A 20777-nucleotide genomic window follows, 5' to 3' on the forward strand; every position below is an offset into this window, starting at 1 on the left:
GACTCATAATTAAGAATGACTTAGGAATTATTCCTCTAATATTCTACCTAACCATGCTAATGTCATATAAATGAGTACTATGAGTGATTTATCATTATCATTGATCAATGCTCATCGTATATATATATATATATATGATCCTATAACTTACTCCTGTTATGAGTAGACTATTGGTTATGGTTTACTTCTCCTTCAATAGTATAAGTTATCAATACATGCCCATGCTAGACCTTCTCTGTGGTAAAAATATAAATAACGATACCTAGAATATTCTCGGGAAAATTACTACAATGATATATTATCTGTGCGCTTGCAGATTATTTTCATTCATATATTTATTTATTCTTCCTAGTCATATAATTAATAAAGAACTGCTTAGTATTATTCTAGTAGTAATGCTATGTAGTACCAACAAGTATCTCTGATATCATCACTATGGATAACAACATAGTAAAATTAGGAGATATAAATTTATAATAGGTGGCTATTTAAAAATAAGTGACATGTTAATAAATACCAACAAGTATTTCTAGTGTTGTTATTAGGGACTAGATTTAAAACTTTGTTCTTAGTAGCGACGCTAAGAAATGCCAACAATAGCTTTTGGTGAACGCCTAGTGTTATGGTGGGTTTTGTGTTTATATTTAATATAAATCATCTGAGCAGTTTGTGTGTAGCTGAGCCTCCAGCCTTAGCTAGCCCGTTAACCGTAATGCGGAGCGTGGAGCCCGTGTGCATGTAGGAAGAACAAAGCGTCGCCAAGGAGCCGCTGCCGGCCACCCATAACGCAGAGCGTGGAGCTTGTGTACGTGTAGGGAGAAACCAGAGACAGGGCCGTCTCTGAAAACGTCTGAACGTCAACATGACTGATCGGGTATTTGCCTTAGGCATAGTTTGCTTGTCATATTTAAGATGGTACACATAAAAATTAAATGGAGTATCTTAAAGATACTAAACATGGAGAATGACCAGAGAAATAATAATTGGAGAAGCACCGAGGAGAAAATTGTATTAAATACATGTGTAGGAAGGGTACTTATCTATAGTCAGAACGGTTGGTCAGCGTCGATGAAATTGTTCGGCTTTTGAGCTTTCTGGCCTATCGTCGTGGCGATGGTCGCGGTTGTCACGACACCGTTTTTCATGGCGATCATCATTGCGACATGGCACGGCTTGTTTGATGGCTCGGGCGGCTCGCGATCAACGGTGGTGTAGGAGTAGTAGGAGCATGCTTTGTCGCTGCTGGAGTACTCGTCGCCGTCGTTGGCTTGTGTGGTGATCTAGCTTGGACATGTGCAGAGTATCGTTGGACATACATATATCCTCCATCGATGCATGGCCCTGTACACCACGTATATGCTTCCTTTGCATGGCTCTGTAAGATATAGTACGATGGCTCCTTATTTGCTTGCTTGCCCGTGAATCATGAGCCGGATTGGATCGTGTCATAGACAGGCTAAGCATCACAATGGGATCAGATCCGATCAGAAAGGTTTGAGTTGCTTCGTACGTCGCCGCTAACGTACCACGCGTATGCCGTGTCTTGGATTAGGGGAGTCGGTCGGAGCAGATCGCCCTCGTGTCAAAGTCGAACTCGATCTGGATGCGTTGCTTGTCGACAATGCTGCTGACGATTCGACGAAGTGCTCCATAAGGAGGACGAGGCGGTCGCACTGGGCCTGGCGCCCTGTAGATCGAGGTATGCTAGAAAGCGAATCACTGTAGGCGAGGTACGCTAAGCGAATCACTGCATATGACAGCGATGAAGAAGTTCCCGTGCAAAACCGAAGAACGATCTTGCCGAGAACGTGATGCTGATCTTGAGGTACGCCATCTGGCTCGCCATGGAATCAGCACGTACATTCCCTACATGGCGCGTCACTATCGACGAAATATGTCCGGTAGTCTACCGAGGGGTATATCATGGTAGTAGGTGGAGATGCGCGTGAGGGAACTGGAAGGTGACACAGAACGCAAGAGACAATGATTAGGCAGGTTCAAGCCATCAGCTTGACGTAATACCCTACGTCCTTTGTTTTTGTGGATTGTATTATGAGAGATTCGATGCCTTAGGCTAAGCCTAAAATCCGTATGAGAATGTCGACTAGGGGACCCCTGCTCCTCCTTATATACTCTGGAGGGGTATGATTATAAGGAAAATATCATATTTGGTACTACAATATCTTCTTGTAGCCTTACGGTGCACGCCGACTAGTGCCGTGCGCCACACGCCTTGATCTTATGGGCTAGGGCCCATATCTTGTCCTGTGGGTACCGGGGGTCATACCCCCACAACATTAGCACAGAGACACTCGCTAGCGAGCAGCTTGTGCACCCAATGAATGGTGCTTGTAGCAAAGGTAGCTATTGAGGGAGAAGAACATCCACGGTGATGCTTACGACTAGGACACAACATTATCGCTGCTACCACCAGCCTAGAAGAGGCTCTTGTGCTCATCCTCACCGAAGACCGGCAAAGAGCAACTTTATGGAATCGAGGCTTGAGAAGCATCTCGTGATTGAGTTGGCTTATAAACAAGCGCTCACGTCGGAGCCAAACTTGAGAAGTTGTCGAGCTTGTAGAGGAGCGACGATCATTGAGCATGCCTCGACATGGACGTTGGTGACCAACAAGTCACCAAACCACGGGGATATATATTACGCCTTATCCTTGTGGTATTGATCATCTACTCTCGTGCTTTTCCTTGTGTCAGTGTTGTGGATCTAGGGTACCTCACTAGACATGCCTCTATTAATAAGAGAAACTATCTCCCTAAATCATTTTCTAAATCGTTTTTGTGGTAGCGTCTGTTGAGTCTTGGAGGGAGGTAGTCTGTTTGCTAGTCATTAGTGGTGACGAGGAAGTAGCCAAGCTAATTAACTACATGGGCTTTAGCTGGGTTAGGATGGTGTAGTGGACCAGGCCATGGAGAATCATTAGTGCGTCCTTTATTTTTGCATTACCCAAAACATAATATTTAATTTATTTCTACATAGGTAGTCAACTAGAAGCGGTGCCCCAAAGCGCTTCTCACCTGCATTTGCCTCTACTAAGAGTAAGTATAATAATAGGCTGAATTTTGAGGTGGAAAAAAGAGAAGAGGAGAGAGAAGGAAAGCATACTATAAGTTTACAGCCAGCTTATGCACAAAAATCAAGAAATTTTATAAAAGAAGATAGTGGGTCATGTATTAATAGTGGAGAGCTAACTACGTATGGATAGGCTAAGAAATAAACTGCAAAAATCCATAAAACCAGCAACAACATACTACATTATTAGCCTTGCTCTAGGAGGACTCCTTTAGATCGAGGTGCTCCCAAATTGATTCTTTCATCTGCGTGCTCTTAACGAAACTATACCCAATGGCCAAAAGCAAGCAAAAGTGCTCCTCTCAAGAAGCACTTTAGAGCCGGTGCCATTTTTCACTAGGAGAAAAAGGGAGTTCGTCTAGCTTAACCCCCTCCCCCCCCCCCCCCCCCCCCCCCCCCCCCCTCCCCCAAGCATGCAATGTTCCCAAAATTACCCACATTGTCTATAAAGGATTTTATTTTAACTTTATTAAAGAAGCTGCTCCACTAAAGAATCTAGAACCAAAGCTATCGAGTCATTCCAAATTGGCCTTAGACGACCATCTTCAAGCTTTTTTTTTTTAAAAAAAATTGTTTGGTAAACTAATGATTATGTCAAGTGAATAAAATAAATAGCTATGGGGCTCTCGAAAACTAGATGCGGGGAGGAAAACCACGAGAAAGGGATGTTTTAGTCGGTAGTAACTAGTAAGTGTAAAAGACATGCATATATCTTAGAGTTGAGGAGAAGATTTACCAAGTGCAATCTTTGGAGAGTTTTACAAATGCTCTATTCATCTGTTTTTTTTTTTTTGAGGTGGCAGCAGCAGCAAGAGATAAAATATGTAGCGAAAGCTACGGCATCCACAGCCACAGCCGTGAAAACCGGCAACAGACGAGCCGAAAATTGTTGGTTTCCTTTTCCAAAGAAATAAATTAAAAGTTGTTTGAAGTAACTTTTGGGGGTATTCTCAAGTAAGAGCCCTTGGAGCGCTGGCAATGCTCTCTGTTGCATGTTGATCAAAACAAATGAGTATACGTGGTTGTCCATCCTCGCAAGCACGCGGCGTTTCTACTTTCTGGATTAAATCCCCTGTCAGAAGTAACTTTCAAGTTTCAATAAGTTATTTTAAAAGGCAGTAACTGTCAAAGTATAAGAACTCAAACTAATAAAATATTGTTAAACGGTAGCATATGAGAACGACACGGCCTATATTTTGCATAATTAAACACAATAATTGGTACGTACAACGTACGAACGGATAAAAATCAAGATCACAGCAGGTCCGCATCCAAAATGTTTTGATGTTTCTCACAATCTCGTGCTGCTCGTGCTCATGGACCTTCGATTTAATTGGACAAGAGAAATACAGGTCGTCGTATTTGAATACTGAAGGTCAGCTGCCATTGCTTGAAGTGCCGGGAACTGACAGTGGTTTGCGAGGTGCTCGCGTGGACGCGGACGCTCAGCGAGCAGTTCGCACCGATTGATCACATGTTTTAGCTAGCACTTGTCTAGATTCATAGATTCATAGCTAAAACGCCTATCTTTTTGGGACATACCAGTGTAGGTTATTAAATTTAAAATTTCTAGTCTAAGGTTCTGGGTGACTCCTCGTGAGAGCGAATATTTCAATATTTTACAGCGTTGATATTTCAACATTTTACAGCATTGTATTTTCAGTGGCAGGGACCCCGTAAGGGTAGAGTTTGTGTGCATGTGTTCATAGGGGTGAGTATGCGTGCATTGTGAGCGTCTACGTTGTACTGTACAATTCTAAAAAAAAACATGGGCAAGCTAATATTTTATTGGCTTTAATATAGAGTTACTCTCTCCATTCAAAATTAAAGATGTTTTGATTTTTCTAGATATATAGTTTTTATTATTGTATTTAGATATACACTGTGCTAACTACATAGTAAAAGCAATATATATAGAAAAATAAAAAACATCTTATAATTTGGAATTTGGAACAGTGGGAGTACCAAATGGATGTCTCAGAAAAGATTGATCTCACACCGCATGTTATTCAAATTTAAATTAGATAGATACGTTAAATCTTATGTTCACTTTTATTCATGCACCAATGCTATTTATGCAACTTGGCATGTTTACTTTGCTAAAGCTATAGTTGCATATTTCTTCGTTACTAATTTACGCAAACGCCTGGCTATTACTACTTTTGCACCCTAGAGCCATTATTGTGCCTTGATCTATGTATGTGAGGTGTGGCATCGATCCCTTTTGTTGTGTCTTAACTTATCAAACCCGATCCCTCAACTCTCTGCACCTGCCTTGTACCCCGCTGGTTGTATCCGTCACTTTTGTGGACGAATTTCTTAGCTTGGAACTATTGTTGCCTCTCCTAACATTTTTTTTTTCACCACTACAATGTGGCTATGCAATTTTTGCAGATGCCAAATTAAGGTAGCTTTCAGTCTTAGCTCCATTCTAAAAAAAAACATTGTCCATGTCTCTCATAGAGTAGTCCAAGCCTCTACAAATTGTTTATTTCTTAGCACTCTTCTAAATTTATTTTTTTTATCACCTTGTACATTCTATTGTGGATTTGTCCTTGTCACTTTTGCCCTAAAATAGGACACGGTTCATCACAATGTTGTGCTTGTCTGTTAGAGCCAATATTGCATCTGAAGCGGCATGCGGATTCGAAGTGCTTCAATGATTTTTCACAACCGTGCCAAAACATTAGTGATAGTTGTTGTGCATGCATGTAATCCCCCCTTAGATGACCCCATGGTTTCCTGGGTTGCTATTACTATGATAAAATCTAGTTTGAAAGGTAATTGAATTCAACACTCTTTTGGTTTGTGTTCTACCTAAATCTAGATAGTTCTAATAAAATAACTTTATACTTAGTAATCCATTAACTTTTGTTTAGGTACCTTTTGCAACATTTAGAAATAATTACTATTTTTTGTGAAATTTAAATTTGAATTTAGATATTTAATAATATAATTTATATGGACTACCTATTTAGGTATTTCTTATTTACATTAACTTCTTCATAGTTTCTATTAAATTTTTTGTCTTAGAAACGGTGTTTTACATGGAATCTATATGGACTGCTGTTTTTAATTTATTTTTCAAATTTATTATCTATTAGTTGTATTAGACATGGTCTATTTGGTTAATCTAAGCCGAAGTCCAATGGTGTAGTTTTTTTTTCTATTTTCTTATTGACTCGTGATTGTATTAAGCATAGAGACTTTGATTTAGTCTAAGCCGTAGATCATTATAAATTTCAAGGGTATTTTTCTTTTCTTTTTTCTAATTAATTTTATACTTGTATTAGCATTGAGATGTCACATGACGTAAAGGACCACTTGGCCACTTGGGCCGCAACGAATCAAACGTGACTTCAGGATCCTCCTCAACTTCATCCTTACTGAAATGACCAATGAAAACGACGAGATCTTCGACAATGCAGCAAACAAACCGGCTCGTCCTTCTTCGACCATGACAAGCAACCGGTTACAAAGGAGCATTATCATTCGTCCCTCCCCAGATCGAGGTCTAACAAACTGACCAGAGACAGAGAGCTACTCCATGCCCGTGTTTAGTTGACGGAAAGTTAAAAATTTGGCTACCGTAGTATTTTCGTTTTTATTTAGCAATTAGTATTCAATCATGGACTAATTAGGCTCAAAACGTTCGTCTCGTAATTTTCAACTAAACTGTGCAATTAGTTTTTTTTCGTCTATATTTAATGCTCCATGCACATATCGCAAGATTCGATGTGATAAGTATTGTAGTACTTTTTGAGAAAACTTTTCGTGAACTAAACCAGGGCCAGGCTACCATCCTCTCTGTCACGGCAAACCAAGTACAGCAGCTATTCATGCGTGAGATGACGTCTCCACGAGCATGGTTTCTGCTACTCCTTCCACTCTTGCTCTTGATCGTGCGCTACTCGTTGGCCAACAGGCAGAGGCAGAGGCCGCCTCTGGTCGTAGACGACGACCGTCTCCCGCCTTCGCCTCCCGCTCTGCCCGTCCTCGGTCACCTCCACCTCGTCGGCTCGCTCCCTCACCTCTCCCTCCGGAACCTCGCCACGAAGCACGGCATGGACCTCATGTTCCTCCGCCTCGGTGCCATGCCGGTCATCGTCGTGTCGTCGCCAACCGCCGCCGAGGCGGTGCTGCGCACGCACGACCACGTGTTCGCGTCGCGGCCGCACTCTTTAGTCGCCGAGATCGTCCTCTACGGCCCCTCCGACGTGGGCTTCGCGCCGCACGGGGACTACTGGCGGCAGGCCAGGAAGCTAGTCACCACACACATGCTCAGCGTCAAGAAGGTGCAATCGTTGCGCCTTTCCCACGAGAAGGAGGTAATTAAACAAAACAATCCCCCATTAATTAGTTCAGGACTTCAGGCGATGAGTCCATGGCGATGATGTGCACGCAGGTGAGATTGGTGATGGCCCAGATTGGCGAAGCGGGCGCGGCAGGTGCGGCGGTGGACATGAGTGACCTGCTCGGCTCGTTCATCAACGACCTGGGCTGCCGCACCGTGATGGGCAAGTCCTTCCGGAGCGAGGGCCGGAACAAGCTGCTCCGGGAGCTTGTCGGCGACACCTCGCCGCTGCTGGCCGGTTTCAACGTCGAGGAGTTCTTCCCGTTCTTAGCTCGATTCGGCGTGCTCAGCAAGATGGTTCGCGCGAAATCCGAGAGGCTGAAGCGGAGGTGGGACCATCTGCTGGACAAGCTGATCCAGGATCATGAGAGAAACAGCGATCTGCCGAAAGACAAAGATGGTGATTTCATTCATGTTTTGCTGTCCGTTCGACATGAGTACGGACTCAGCGGAGAGCAGATGAAAGGAATCCTGCTTGGTAGTATATATTCTAGCAAACATAACTTCAAGTCCCAGCCAATTTTTTGTCCCGGATGTGATCTTTCTCGGTTTTTTCGAGCGTGCTGTGTGCAGGATGTATTTTTCGGAGGAACAGGGACATCGTCTTCGGCGCTGGACTTCACCATCTCAGAGTTCATGCGGAGGCCGCGTATGGTGAAGAAGCTTCAAGCTGAGGTGGACAGCAGCATCCCCTAGGGACAAGAAGCTGTCAGCGAAGCTGATCTAACCGACATGACTTATCTGAGAGCTGTCGTGAAAGAGTCGCTCCGGTTACACCCCGTGGCGCCTCTGCTCCCACATTTCTCCATGGCTCGCTGCAGCGTCGACGGCTACACGATCCCAGCTGGGGTACGGGTCCTGATTAACTCCCTGGCCATCGGCAGGGACGCGCGCTGCTGGGAGGACGCCGAGGAGTTCGTCCCGGAGAGGTTCATCGGGCACGGCACTACGGCAGCGCCGCGCACGTTAGCTTCAAGGGGAACGATTTCCAGTTCCTGCCTTTTGGGTCTGGGCGAAGGACGTGCGCTGGAGTGAACTTCGGGATAGCCAGCGTCGAGCTGATGCTGGCTAACCTCGTGCACCGTTTTGACTGGGAGCTGCCGGTGGGGAAGAAGAGAGGTGCCATCGATATGTCGGAAGTGTTTGGGCTAGTAGTGAACAGAAAAGACAAACTCCTCTTAGTTCCAAAATTACGCGTGTAGAATCGTATGCTATATGTGTTGTGCCTGGAAGCGCAAAAATAGATGTTGCAGTTGCATGGGTGTGGAGTGTGGAAACAGTACAATTTATATGTGACCATATATATGATGATTAGTTGTGCTAATTCTTTTTGAGATATCACAATTCACATGAGATGAGAGTACCCACCTGAATATATATTTTTTCACTGATACAGGAAAGGCCGAGAATGGATATATAGTGCCACGCGCTAGTTAATTACATTGATTGGGGCACCAGCTCTAGTGTTACATAGGAGGAGAGGCAAGAGACGTGTTCGCCTTCTCCTACAAGGGAAGGATGTTAATCACTACGTGAAAAACGACAGCAACGGGATAAATTTTTTGTAGGGGCGGCTGGTGGTGGAGCCGCCCCTACAGTGACGTGCTCGGAACCCCAGAGACCGCAGGGGCGGCTGGTGATACGAGCCGCCCCTACAGATGGAACAGCAGGGGCGGCTGGTGATACGAGCCGCCCCTACAAATAGATTGGATTTATAGGGGCGGCTCACTCACCAGCCGCTCCCGGTACTACTATTTGTAGGGGCGGCTTAATAACCAGCCGCCCCTACAAATGCTCCAACAAATAAATAGTCGGCTTCAGGTCGTGGTTCCAGAGGCTTCTTCTCCCTCCCTCGCCCGCTCTCTCCTCTTCGCTTTCTCCCTCCCTCGCTCTCCCGACGCCGACAGGCGATGGCCGCTGGCACGCGCGGTGCTGCAGCTGCGGCTGCCCCCTCCTCTTCCTCCTCCCCCCTCGCGTCGTCCTGGCCGGCCCCCCACCTCTGGCTCCCCGTGCGAGGCGCTGGTGGCGCGACGGCGCCCCCCCGGCGAGGTCGCCTCCTCCGAACGCCACGGCCTTCTCTCCGGCCCCTGAGCTGGCACGTCGACCTGGGCGGATGGCCCCTGGCGTGGCCACGCCGTCCTAGGGTTTGGCCGCCCATCGGCGCGTACGCCACGCCGCCGCCTCGGTGCTCAGTTCTTCGTCGTGCCCTTCACCGGCAACAAGCACCTAGGTATGCCGGCCCCTTCATTTCCCTTCCTGCTGCGCGAAACCGAGCACCTAGGATCTGGTTCATCTTCCCTAGATCTGGTTCATCCTCCCTAGATCTGGTTCATCTTTGCAGTGCCTAATCGTTATATTCGCTCTGTCAAATGTAGGCTGAAATAGAGAAGGTTAAGAAAAGAAGGGAAGAAAGAGCAATTGAAAAGGCACAGCATGAAGAGGAAATGGTTTGTATTTGATGATCATAAATCTCTTTTACAATAATTTTGTTGGTTTATGTCTATCATTTATTACATTCAGACAGTTTTTGCATTTGGAATTAAATGCATGTACTTGCCATTTTGAAGGCATTGCTAGCTAGAGAAAGAGCACGTGCCGACTTTCAAGACGGGGAGAAGAAAGAGGAAGAGGTTAATATCTTAAAACCTGACAAACACTATTCAATTTGTGTTGGAGTTAATATGGAATTGTTATTTATCTAGCATTTCTCATTTGGAGTGCAGTTTCATTTTGACCAAAGCAAGGTCAGGTCTAAGATCAGGTTGCGGGAGGGGTGTACAAAGCCTATTGATGTTCTCCTTAAGAATCTTAATTTCTCAGATGAATTTGACATTGAGTTAAATGAGCCCTATCTGGTGTTCAAGGTGAGCATCCTTTGTTCATCCTTATCCAATTGTAATTCAACTGAAAAAAGTTGTCCCAGCAGCACTTACCTGTGTAATTTTCTGTATGGTTTTTAAAGCCAGCTATTGTATAATATTCTGACACCATCATACAGTGCATTCAAAAGATATGCATTTTATAACTTAGCACTTCCTGAAATATATGTGTATTTTGCAAAATATCAGGGATTAACAGTGAAAGCAATGGAAGAGCTACGTGATGACATTAAGATGCATCTTGATCTGGACAAGGAAAGCCAAACAAATGTTAAGTACTGGGAGGTACATGTCATTTTCTTTAACCTTTTTCCTGAATAACTTGTTGGCATTAAGATGCATGACAATATTACCTTCTTCCTGGATAACTGTGAGCAAGATGTATAAAATGTATAGGCTTATTACAGTAATCCTTTATAATCTAGAGCTGCGCTATTGCATTGAACTTCTGAATTTTGATTTTGCAGTTTATACTTACGAAAAATGCTTGTTTGCATCGCAGGCTTGCCTGAGGGAGATCCATGCTTCTATCCTAAGGAAGCATTTACATCGACCGGAGCATCCTGGTGCTGTTGAACAGGATGTGGAATTTGAGAAAGAAGATGATAATAAACTGGAGGATGAGATACATGAGGACGAAGGTTTACCTTCTTTTCTGATTACTCAATCAACTATGTTTCCAAGATAATGAAGTGATTTCTGATGTATGTTCTATTTGTAGATGATAAGCGATATTCGCCTGAGCCTATACCTTAGCACACAGAAAACCAGTTTGAAGAGGAAGATGGACCCTTCTCTCCACAACTAATGCATGGCAATGAAGATGAAGATGCAATTGATCCTAAAGAGGACAAAGCTGAGCTGGTAGAGTCCTGTGTTTCTATTTCTAATAGTATTAACAGAAACATGATTGGAACTATACTAGTTATTTGCTGCAGTGCAGTTAACTGAGTAGTTTAATTGTCAAGTACAGATTGTTAGTAACTGGACTCCATATTATGCAACAAAAGAGGCTAACTAACAATATTAGGACGAAAAGTTCTACTGATATTGTTTTTTCGTTAAGAAGACAACCTTTCAAGCTTCTGCAGGCCTTCCTGCATGTCTTACCCTAAGAGGGGGGCATTGATTCATTTAGATCCTACTTTTGATGGCAATGCTCCTTATGGTGACTTAAATTTGAGGGCTTTCTAGAGTTCATATACAAACACAATGGGTGAAGATTTTTCTTAAGAACATCAAGTTATTAGGGTTTATTTTATGAGTTGATTAGATAATTAGAATGATGTTGGCAACTCATACTTAATGCTTTTAATCACCTCCAGGACCGAAAACGTGAAGCTGTAGTTTTGGAGCATCAAAGGAAAGTTCAAGAAGCCATGAAAGCAAAGGCAAGAGTACCTGATGAGATGCAGATGAAGGCCATAAAAACGATGGGGCTATGGAGGAAGGAGATGCAGTATTTGGTGCCAGTGCTGAAGTGAACCTTGATTCACAGGTTTGGATGATTTTCCTTTGATCCCATTGCGTTTTTAGCATGGTAATATGACAATAGTTGTATATCTATATTGTGTTCTATCCATGTTGATGTATGTATACATATGAATGTTAGTTGCTTTAGCTGATCCAGTTTTGTATGTGTGTGTTGTTCTGTTGCAGATTGCTAGGCATCGACCAACAAAAGCAATCTATAATGAACTAGTTGCTTCCTCCCCTTTTGGCGCTCTTCGAAGTGACATCACTGCAGGTACACTGAGGTGACAATGAATTAGTGCAGAATTCAATGGGCATATGTTTCCAATTACTCTATTAATATGTTGCCGCCTAACTGTGGACATTTGCATCTTCCCAAAGCTACCATGCTCAATGTAGGAGTTTCCATATCATTTTCTGTCCAAAATTTCACCTTATATCTCTCTCTATCCTTTATTTTCCTTTACTCACTAAAGTTGTTTGTGATGGCGATCATGCATCTGTTATACAGTATATGACTTTCTTTAATGCAGTGTCACTATTTAGTGTCATATCATTTGATTTTTTTTTGGCGAAAAAATGCACCGTAGGGGCGGCTGGTACTGTAGCTACCCCTACAAATCGATTTGTAGGGGCGGCTGATAACACCAGCCGCCTCTACAAATCGATTTGTAGGGGCGGTCTGGGAACCGCCCCTACAAATGCATGATTTGTAGAGACGGTATGGTAGGGCGGCTGGCCGAACCGCCTCTGCAAATGCTCATTAGCCGCCTCTGGAAATGATATTTGACGTAGTGAATGTTCACCGACCAATGCGGCCACCTAATGTGATGAATACTTCATCGATAAATGTTAAGCTTTGAGTCAAAATCGATAGGGGACCATTGTGATGATTGACATCGTCTATATGGGGCACATCTGAGATCCTATTGACACCTACCATCTCCTCTTGAGGGAGAAGCCTCAAAGGATGGAGGATCATAAAATAGAAAACAAATAGATCCAAGAATCAAGGATCGTAGAGGACATTTGTCAACGAAATACGTCCGACAGTCTATCGAGGGGTATGCCCACGATAGTAGATGAATCGGTGGAGGTGCGCGTGAGGGAACCGAATGGTGACACAGAACACAAGATATAGCGATTAGGCAGGTTTAAGCCGTCAGTTTGACGTAATACCCTACGTCCTATATCTTTGTGGATTGAATTATGAGAGATTCGATGCCTTAGGCTAAGCCTAGGATCCGTATGAGGATGTCGACTAGGGGACCCATGTTCCTCCTTATATACTCTGTAGGGGTAGGGTTACAAGGAAAATATCATATTTGATATTACAATATCTTCTTGTAGCCTTGTGGTGCCCGGCAACCAGTGCCGTGCGCCGCACGCCTTGATCTTGCTGGCTGGGCCACCTCTAATGGTGCAACCCATTCTTGTCCTGTGGGTACCGAGGGTCATACCTCCACAGCTAGTCCCCGAACACCTTGTATCCACTGAGCAACACAGTCTTGAGTTCGTCCAAGCTATCCAACTTGCTGCTGATCACCAGGAGCAGGCTTCCGACTAGTTTAACTGGGAGCCAAGCTGTTGAAGCAAGCGTCCTAGCGGTTTGAACGAGCGTCCGAGCTGTTGAGACCAGCGTCTGAGCTGTTGAAGTGGGTGTCTAAACAGTTGAGACAGGCGTCCGACCAGTTTAATTGGGCGTCGAGCTCGAATTCACTCAAAGTTGAGGTTTGCCATAAGGATGTAAGGAAGTCAAGTAAAAAATTTTGAAGCCTTCACCTTAGATGAAGTGTGCCCACTTGCCTTAGGCGAAAAAGAGACTCTTAGAGCCAAGCGTAGATCATGACTTAGTCATGTAGAAAAACATTGGGTCCTAGAGACAAGCACATTCACCGCAAGGTGAAGTGTGTCCATTTAGTCCTCGAGCCTTATAGTAGGTGAAGTATTCACGTGGTGCTAGGGTCCAAAATAGTAGACTTTAGGTGCTAAATCAGTCCCCAGCTTAGCTGAGAAAAAGAAGCGTAAAAATAGTACAATCATTGCGAGATGACGTGTACACATGTAGTCCTCGAGACTGCTAAAAGATTGAGAAGAAATCTTGTAGCAGGATCAAAAAATTTTAATGAAAGCTTACCAACGTCATCTGTCATGTACTTATCAAGATCCTGGACGTGCTGCCTAAGATCAGCACCCTGATGCGAACGGTATGGAGCAACTTGATAGCACACCGATGAGATGTAGCAAGATTCGACCACCAAGGAAGTCCCCAGCTTAGCTGGCGATGCTTGCACGAAGAATCTGAATGTCGAGGAGTCCCCAGCATAGCTGACGATGAAGTGACGAACAATTCGACCAGCTGGTTGGCGAAGAATCGAGCATTGAGCAGCTCAACCAACTGGTCGACGACGAAGTGAGCACCAAGTAGAAGTGAGCGCCGAACAGTCTGACCAACTGGTCGGCGATGAAGTCCATGAACCTAGCGGTCCTACCAGTTGATCGACGGAGAAAGCAGTGGCAAAGCTTGCCGGGGACGTCGACCTGTTCGGTGAGGGACGAGACAATGTCCAGTAGATTAGGAAAAATCTTATGTTTGAATGCTGTGTAAAAATGCTTAGCAGCTGTTGGCGGTAGTTAACAACCATTATAAACCGTCAATATAACATGTATAAGGGCATAAATATAATCACCAATGAAGGCTTAGGGGTTTAAACTAACAAATTTCATGAGTTTTGGTGAATATGTATTTTATGCAGGATTTATCTAAAAAACCGTCAAGGTGGACCTACATGTCAGATTTAATTACGCTTATCTGCAGCAAAACGGACACCAGAAGACTCTAGAAGACCCGGGAGGACTCCACACCGAAGCGGAGGGCGAGACACCGCCGACCGGCCCCACCTGTAAGCCGCCCGGCCCCTGGGACCCACCTGTCAACCCCTCGTTGCTATATCGGTTCTCCACCGCCTCTTAAGTTGCATCTACGCCGTTCTTTAAGTCAGTTTGATCTAAGGGCTCATGTTGGACGCTCCACCCTATATATCAGCCCCTGTCCCCCTCTGAGAAGGCATAAGTCATTTGAGAAGACAGAAACCCTAATCATCCTTAGAGCTCCACCATATCCTAGGGCATAGCTAGTTAGGCTAGGTCTAGAGGGAGGCAAGCAGGCTTCGCTTGGATTCCCGATCTTGTTAAGATCATAGTTTGGTATAATCTTTGTACCTCTCTTTTTTTGTATCTCCATTATTTTTATATGCTAGTTATAATTGTTATAACAATATCAGTATTCATCTTATTCATATTCTTTGTTATAATGTTCATGGTCTACTTTGATTATATACTTAGTATAGTTAGATTATCATTGTGTTCATGTATAAGTTCATATAGCGCTCACTCTAAGGATCTATGGGTGGGTGGTCGACATTGTGTAAGTATGGTGCTTATACGTTGTTTACCTACGGATACACCATATATTCTAGGTCATGTGGTAGATCACGGATGTGACACTCTCGTTGAGTCCTTTGTAGTTCACTCTCCGAATATAGGCGCACGTAGGGTTCGGTTACGAAGGAAAGAGCAAGCTCTGCTCCTAATCTTCTTTAGTAATATCCCTTATGTGTAGATATGATGATGACCTTAATGATGATTACTAGGTATAATTGCACTAATCAATATATGCTTTGACTCGTAATTAAGAATGACTTAGGAATTATTACTCTAATATTCTACCTAACCATGCTAATGTCATAGAAAGGAGTACTCTGAGTGATTTATTATTATCATTGATCAATACTCATCATATATATATCTTATCCTATGACTTATCCCTGTTATGAGTAGAATATTGGTTATGATTTACTTCTCCTTCAATAGTATAAGTTATCAATACATGCCCATGCTAGACCTTCTCTGTGGTAAAAATATAAATAACGATACCTGGAATACTATCGGGTAAATTGCTACAATGATAATTATTATTTGTGGGCTTACAGATCCTTTTCATTCATATATTTATTTATTCTTCCTAGTCACATAATTAATAAAGAACTGTTTAGTATTATTCTAGTAGTAATGCTATGTAGTACCAACAAGTATCTCTGATATCATCACTAGGGATGACAACCTAGTAAAATTAGGAGATATAGATTTATAATAGGTGGCTATTTAAAAATAAGTGACACGTTAATAAATACCAACATGTATTTCTAGTGCTATTATTAGGGACTAGATTTAAAACTCTGTTCTTAGTAGCGACGCTAAGAAATGCCAACAATAGCTTTTGGTGTGGTGGGTTTTGTGTTTATATGTAATATAAATCATCTGAGCAGTTTGTGTGTAGCTGAGCCTTCAGCCTTAGCTAGCCCGTTAACCGTAACGCGGAGCGCGGAGCCTGTGTGCGTGTAGGAAGAACAAAGCGTCGCCATGGAGCCGTTGCCGACCACCCATAACGAAGAGCGCGGAGCTCGTGCACGTGTAGGGAGAAGCCAGAGACATGGCCGTCTCTAAAAACGTCCGAGCGTCAACATGACTGATCAGATATTTGCCTTAGGCGTAGTTTGCATGTCATATTTAAGATGGTATACATAAAAATTAAATGGAGTATATTAAAGATACTAAACATGGAGAATGACCGAAGAAATAATAATTGAAGAAGCACTGAGAAGAAAATTGTATTAAATACATATATAGGAAGGGTATTTATCTATAGTCAGAACGGTTGGTCGGCGCCGACGAAATTGTTTGGCCCTTGAGCTTTCCGGCCTGTCGTCATGGCGACGGTCGCGGTTGTCATGACGCCGTTCTTTGTGACGATCATCATTGCGACGTGGCACGGCTCGGGTGGCTCGCGATCGGCGATGGTGTAGGAGTAGTAGGAGCAGCCTTTGTCGCTGCCGGAGTACTCGTCGCTGTTGTTGGCTTGTGTGGTGATCTAGCTTGGACTTGTACGGAGTATCGTTGGACAGACATATATCCTCCATCGATGCATGGCCCTGTACACCACGTATATGCTTCCTTTGCATGGCTCTATAAGATATACTACGATGGCTCCTTATTTGCTTGCATGCCCGTGAATCATGAGCTGGATTGGATCGTGTCGTAGACAGGCTAAGCATCACAATGGGATCAGATCCGATCAGCAAGGTTTGAGTTTCTCCGTACGCCATCACTAACGGACCACGCGTATGCCGTGTCTTGGATTAGGGGAGTCGGTCGGAGTAGATCGCCCTCGTGTCAAAGTCGGGCTCGATCTGGATGCATTGCTTGTCGACAACGCTACTGACGATTCGACGAAGTGCTCCATGAGGAGGACGAGGCGGTCGCACTGGGCCTGGCGCCCTGTAGATCGAGGTATGCTAGAAAGCGAATCGCTGTAGGCGAGGTACGCTAAGCGAATCACTGCAGATGACAGCGATGAAGAAATTCTCGTGCAAAATGGAAGAACAATCTTGCCGAGAACGTGATGTTGATCTTGAGGTACGCCATCTGGCTCACCATGGAATCAGCACACACATTTCCTATATGGTGCGCCACTGTCGATGAAATACGTCCGGTAGTCTACCGAGGGGTATACTCACGGTAGTAGGTGGAGGTGCGCGTGAGGGAACCGGAAGGTGACACAGAACGCATGAGACAATGATTAGGCAGGTTCAAGCCGTCAGCTTGACGTAATACCCTACGTCCTTTGTCTTTGTGGATTGTATTATGAGAGATTCGATGTCTTAGGCTAAGCCTAAAATCCGTATGAGAATATCGACTAGGGGACCCCTGCTCCTCCTTATATACTCTGGAGGGGTACGGTTATAAGGAAAATATCATATTTGGTACTACAATATCTTTTTGTAGTCTTGCGGTGCACGCCAACCAGTGCCGTGCGCCACACGCCTTGATCTTGTGGGCTAAGGTCCATGTCTTGTCCTGTGGGTATCGGGGGTCATACCCCCACAACATTAGCACAGAGACACTCGCTAGCGAGCAGCTTGTGCACCCAATGGATGGTGCTTGTAGCAAAGGTAGCTATTGAGGGAGAAGAACATCCACGGTGATTACGACTACGACACAACATTATCACTGCTACCACCAGCCTAGAAGAGGCTCTTGTGCTCATCCTCACCGAAGACCGGCAAAGAGCAATTTTATGGAATCGGGGCTTGAGAAGCATCTCGTGATTGAGTTGGCTTATAAACAAGCGCTCACGTCGGAGCCAAACTTGAGAAGTTGTCGAGCTTGTAGAGAAGCGACGATCATTGAGCATGCCTCGACATGGACGTTGGTGACCAGCAAGTCACCAAACCATGGGGATATATATTGCGTCTTATCCTTGTGGTATTGATCATCTACTCTCGTGCTTTTCCTTGTGTCAGTGTTGTGGACCTAGGGTACCTCACTAGACGTGCCTCTATTAATAAGAGAAACTATCTCCCTAAATCATTTTCTAAATCGTTTTTGTGGTAGCGTCTGTTGAGTCTTGGAGGGAGGTAGTCTGTTTGCTAGTCATTAGTGGTGACGAGGAAGGACCATATGAGTAGCCAAGCTAATTAACTACATGGGCTTTAGCTGGGTTAGGATGGTGTAGTGGACCAGGCCATTGAGAATCATTAGTGCTTCCTTTATTTTTGCATTACCCAAAACATAATATTTAATTTATTTCTACATAGGTAGTCGATCAACTAGAAGCGGTGCCCCAAAGCGCTTCTCACCTGCATTTGCCTCTACTAAGAGTAAGTATAATAATAGGCTGAATTTTGATGTTTCTCACAATTGGTACGTACAACGTACTAACGGATAAAAATCAAGATCACAGCAGGTCCGCATCCAAAATGTTTTGATGTTTCTCACAATCTCGTGCTGCTCGTGCTCATGGACCTTCGATTTAATTGGACAAGAGAAATACAGGTCGTCGTATTTGAATACTGAAGGTCAGCTGCCATTGCTTGAAGTGCCGGGAACTGACAGTGGTTTGCGAGGTGCTCGCGTGGACGCGGACGCTCAGCGAGCAGTCCGGACCGATTGATCACATGTTTTAGCTGGCACTTGTCTAGATTCATAGCTAAAACATCATCTTTTTGGGACATACCAGTGTAGGTTATTAAATTTGAAATTTCTAGTCTAAGGTCCTGGGTTCGACTCCTCATGAGAGCGAATATTTCAACATTTTACAGCGTTGATATTTCAACATTTTACAGCATTGTATTTTCAATGGTAGGGACCCCATAAAGGTAGAGTTTGTGTGCATATGTTCATAGAGGTAAGTGTGCGTGCTATGTGAGCATCTGCGTTATACCGTGCAATTCTAAAAAAACATAGGCAAGCTAATATTTTATTGGCTTTAATATAGAGTTACTCTCTCTATTCAAAATTAAAGATGTTTTATTTTTTCTAGATATATAGTTTTTGTTATTGCATTTAGATATACACTGCGCTAACTACATAGTAAAAGCAATATATATAGAAAAACCAAAAACATCTTATAATTTAGAATTTGGAACGGTGGGAGTACCAAATGAATGTCTCACAAAAGATTGATCTCACACCGCATGTTATTCAAATTTAAATTAGATAGATAGGTTAAATCTTATGTTCACTTTTATTCATGCACCAATGCTATTTATGCAACTTGGCATGTTTACTTTGCTAAAGCTATAGTTGCATATTTCTTCGTTAGTAATTTACGCAAACGCCTGGCTATTACTACTTTTGCACCCTAGAGCCATTATTGTGCCTTGATCTATGTATGTGAGGTGTCACCCAATTTTAAGGATAAAATTGAATACACTAACTCATGTGTGTCCAGGGATCAATCACACACACTGACAAATTACATAAAGTATCATCACGGTGTCTCTTACATCAGATTCATAATATAACTTAGTCTTATACATCACAACGGAAAATAAAAGGTAACTCTCTCACGTGGAACACCATCACAGGGAAGGTCAACTGGTTGACCACACGCCTAATAATCCTCAGGAAATTCCTCATACCCGTTGTCATCTGTTACCCATCCGGGATTTTTATCCAAATAAAGAAAATAAACAAGCGTAAGTACATCCCGTACTTAACAAGTTAACATGGGGTTATGAAGCTCAAAAAGGTTGACACTGGTTTACTGCAGTTAGCATTTTTAGTAAGTTAAGCTTTTATTATCAGGTATTATCAAATTATGCTTAAACTCCCATTTAATCCCATGTGAATAGATATCAGGGTCAAGTGTATCATATATCATCATAGAACATCTTAAATGATCATCAACAAGTAACCAGTTATTCTATGAGTTTTTCGGACCGCTCGTGACCGTGAGCACGGCTGTTATAACAGTTTGTAACCCTCTGCAGAGGTGATGCACATTCACCGCGAGTCGTGATTCCCATATGCCCGGGTTAATTACTCCCATGTCACTGCCAAGGTGAGCGGGCAGGGTACACTATGAAGCCATTTCATAGGTTTCTCTAACAAGTTAGGGCCGCTAGGTATCCTCGGCAGGCAGATGTAGGAACCCCCTTTCCTATGGCACATATCCATCGCGGCTGTACACATAGGAACAAAGGCAGCCCTATACCCAACGTGGCAAGCCCCTTTTGCGCCATAAAGGTAACCTCTAACAAGCTAGAAAATGTTCTATTACTGAGCTAAAGTCAGAGCCATATGACTCTTCCGGTTGCACTGTCAGTCCCGGCTTTTACCGACAGATAAGTCCTTATGGAGGGCCGGGAGCAACATGATCAAAAGTTATTTGCACCTTCGCCCTATGGATCAGTTGTTATAAATCATGTTATACTTTTAGTTCCATAGAACCATTCATCATCATGTAGATTATGTTCAATTAGAACACTAGCAATCTACCCATATGCAATTAACCCATAGGAGTCGGGAACAAGTCATCAATGACTAGAATGTCCTTATGGTTACCAAAATTAGACACATGCACATGAGTAAATGATTAAAGTGAATAGGACATCAAGGTAGGCCCATGCTATACTTGC

The 20777-nt window shown here is 43.6% G+C and overlaps 1 long non-coding RNA gene and 1 pseudogene across 1 annotated transcript; both read left to right on the forward strand.

Moving 5' to 3' along the window:
- Nucleotides 1-6929: 6929 nt before the first annotated feature.
- LOC136498431 (indole-2-monooxygenase-like) lies at nucleotides 6930-8706 on the forward strand (annotated as a pseudogene).
- Nucleotides 8707-10010: 1304 nt separating this feature from the next.
- Nucleotides 10011-10655, forward strand: LOC136495421 (uncharacterized). Its single transcript, XR_010768995.1, has 3 exons — nucleotides 10011-10074; nucleotides 10168-10308; nucleotides 10513-10655. It is a non-coding gene; the product is annotated as an uncharacterized lncRNA (long non-coding RNA).
- The last annotated feature ends 10122 nt before the right edge of the window (nucleotides 10656-20777 follow it).

Source organism: Miscanthus floridulus, chromosome 12 (genome assembly GCF_019320115.1).
Source record: "Miscanthus floridulus cultivar M001 chromosome 12, ASM1932011v1, whole genome shotgun sequence".
Taxonomy (NCBI): Eukaryota; Viridiplantae; Streptophyta; class Magnoliopsida; order Poales; family Poaceae; genus Miscanthus; species Miscanthus floridulus.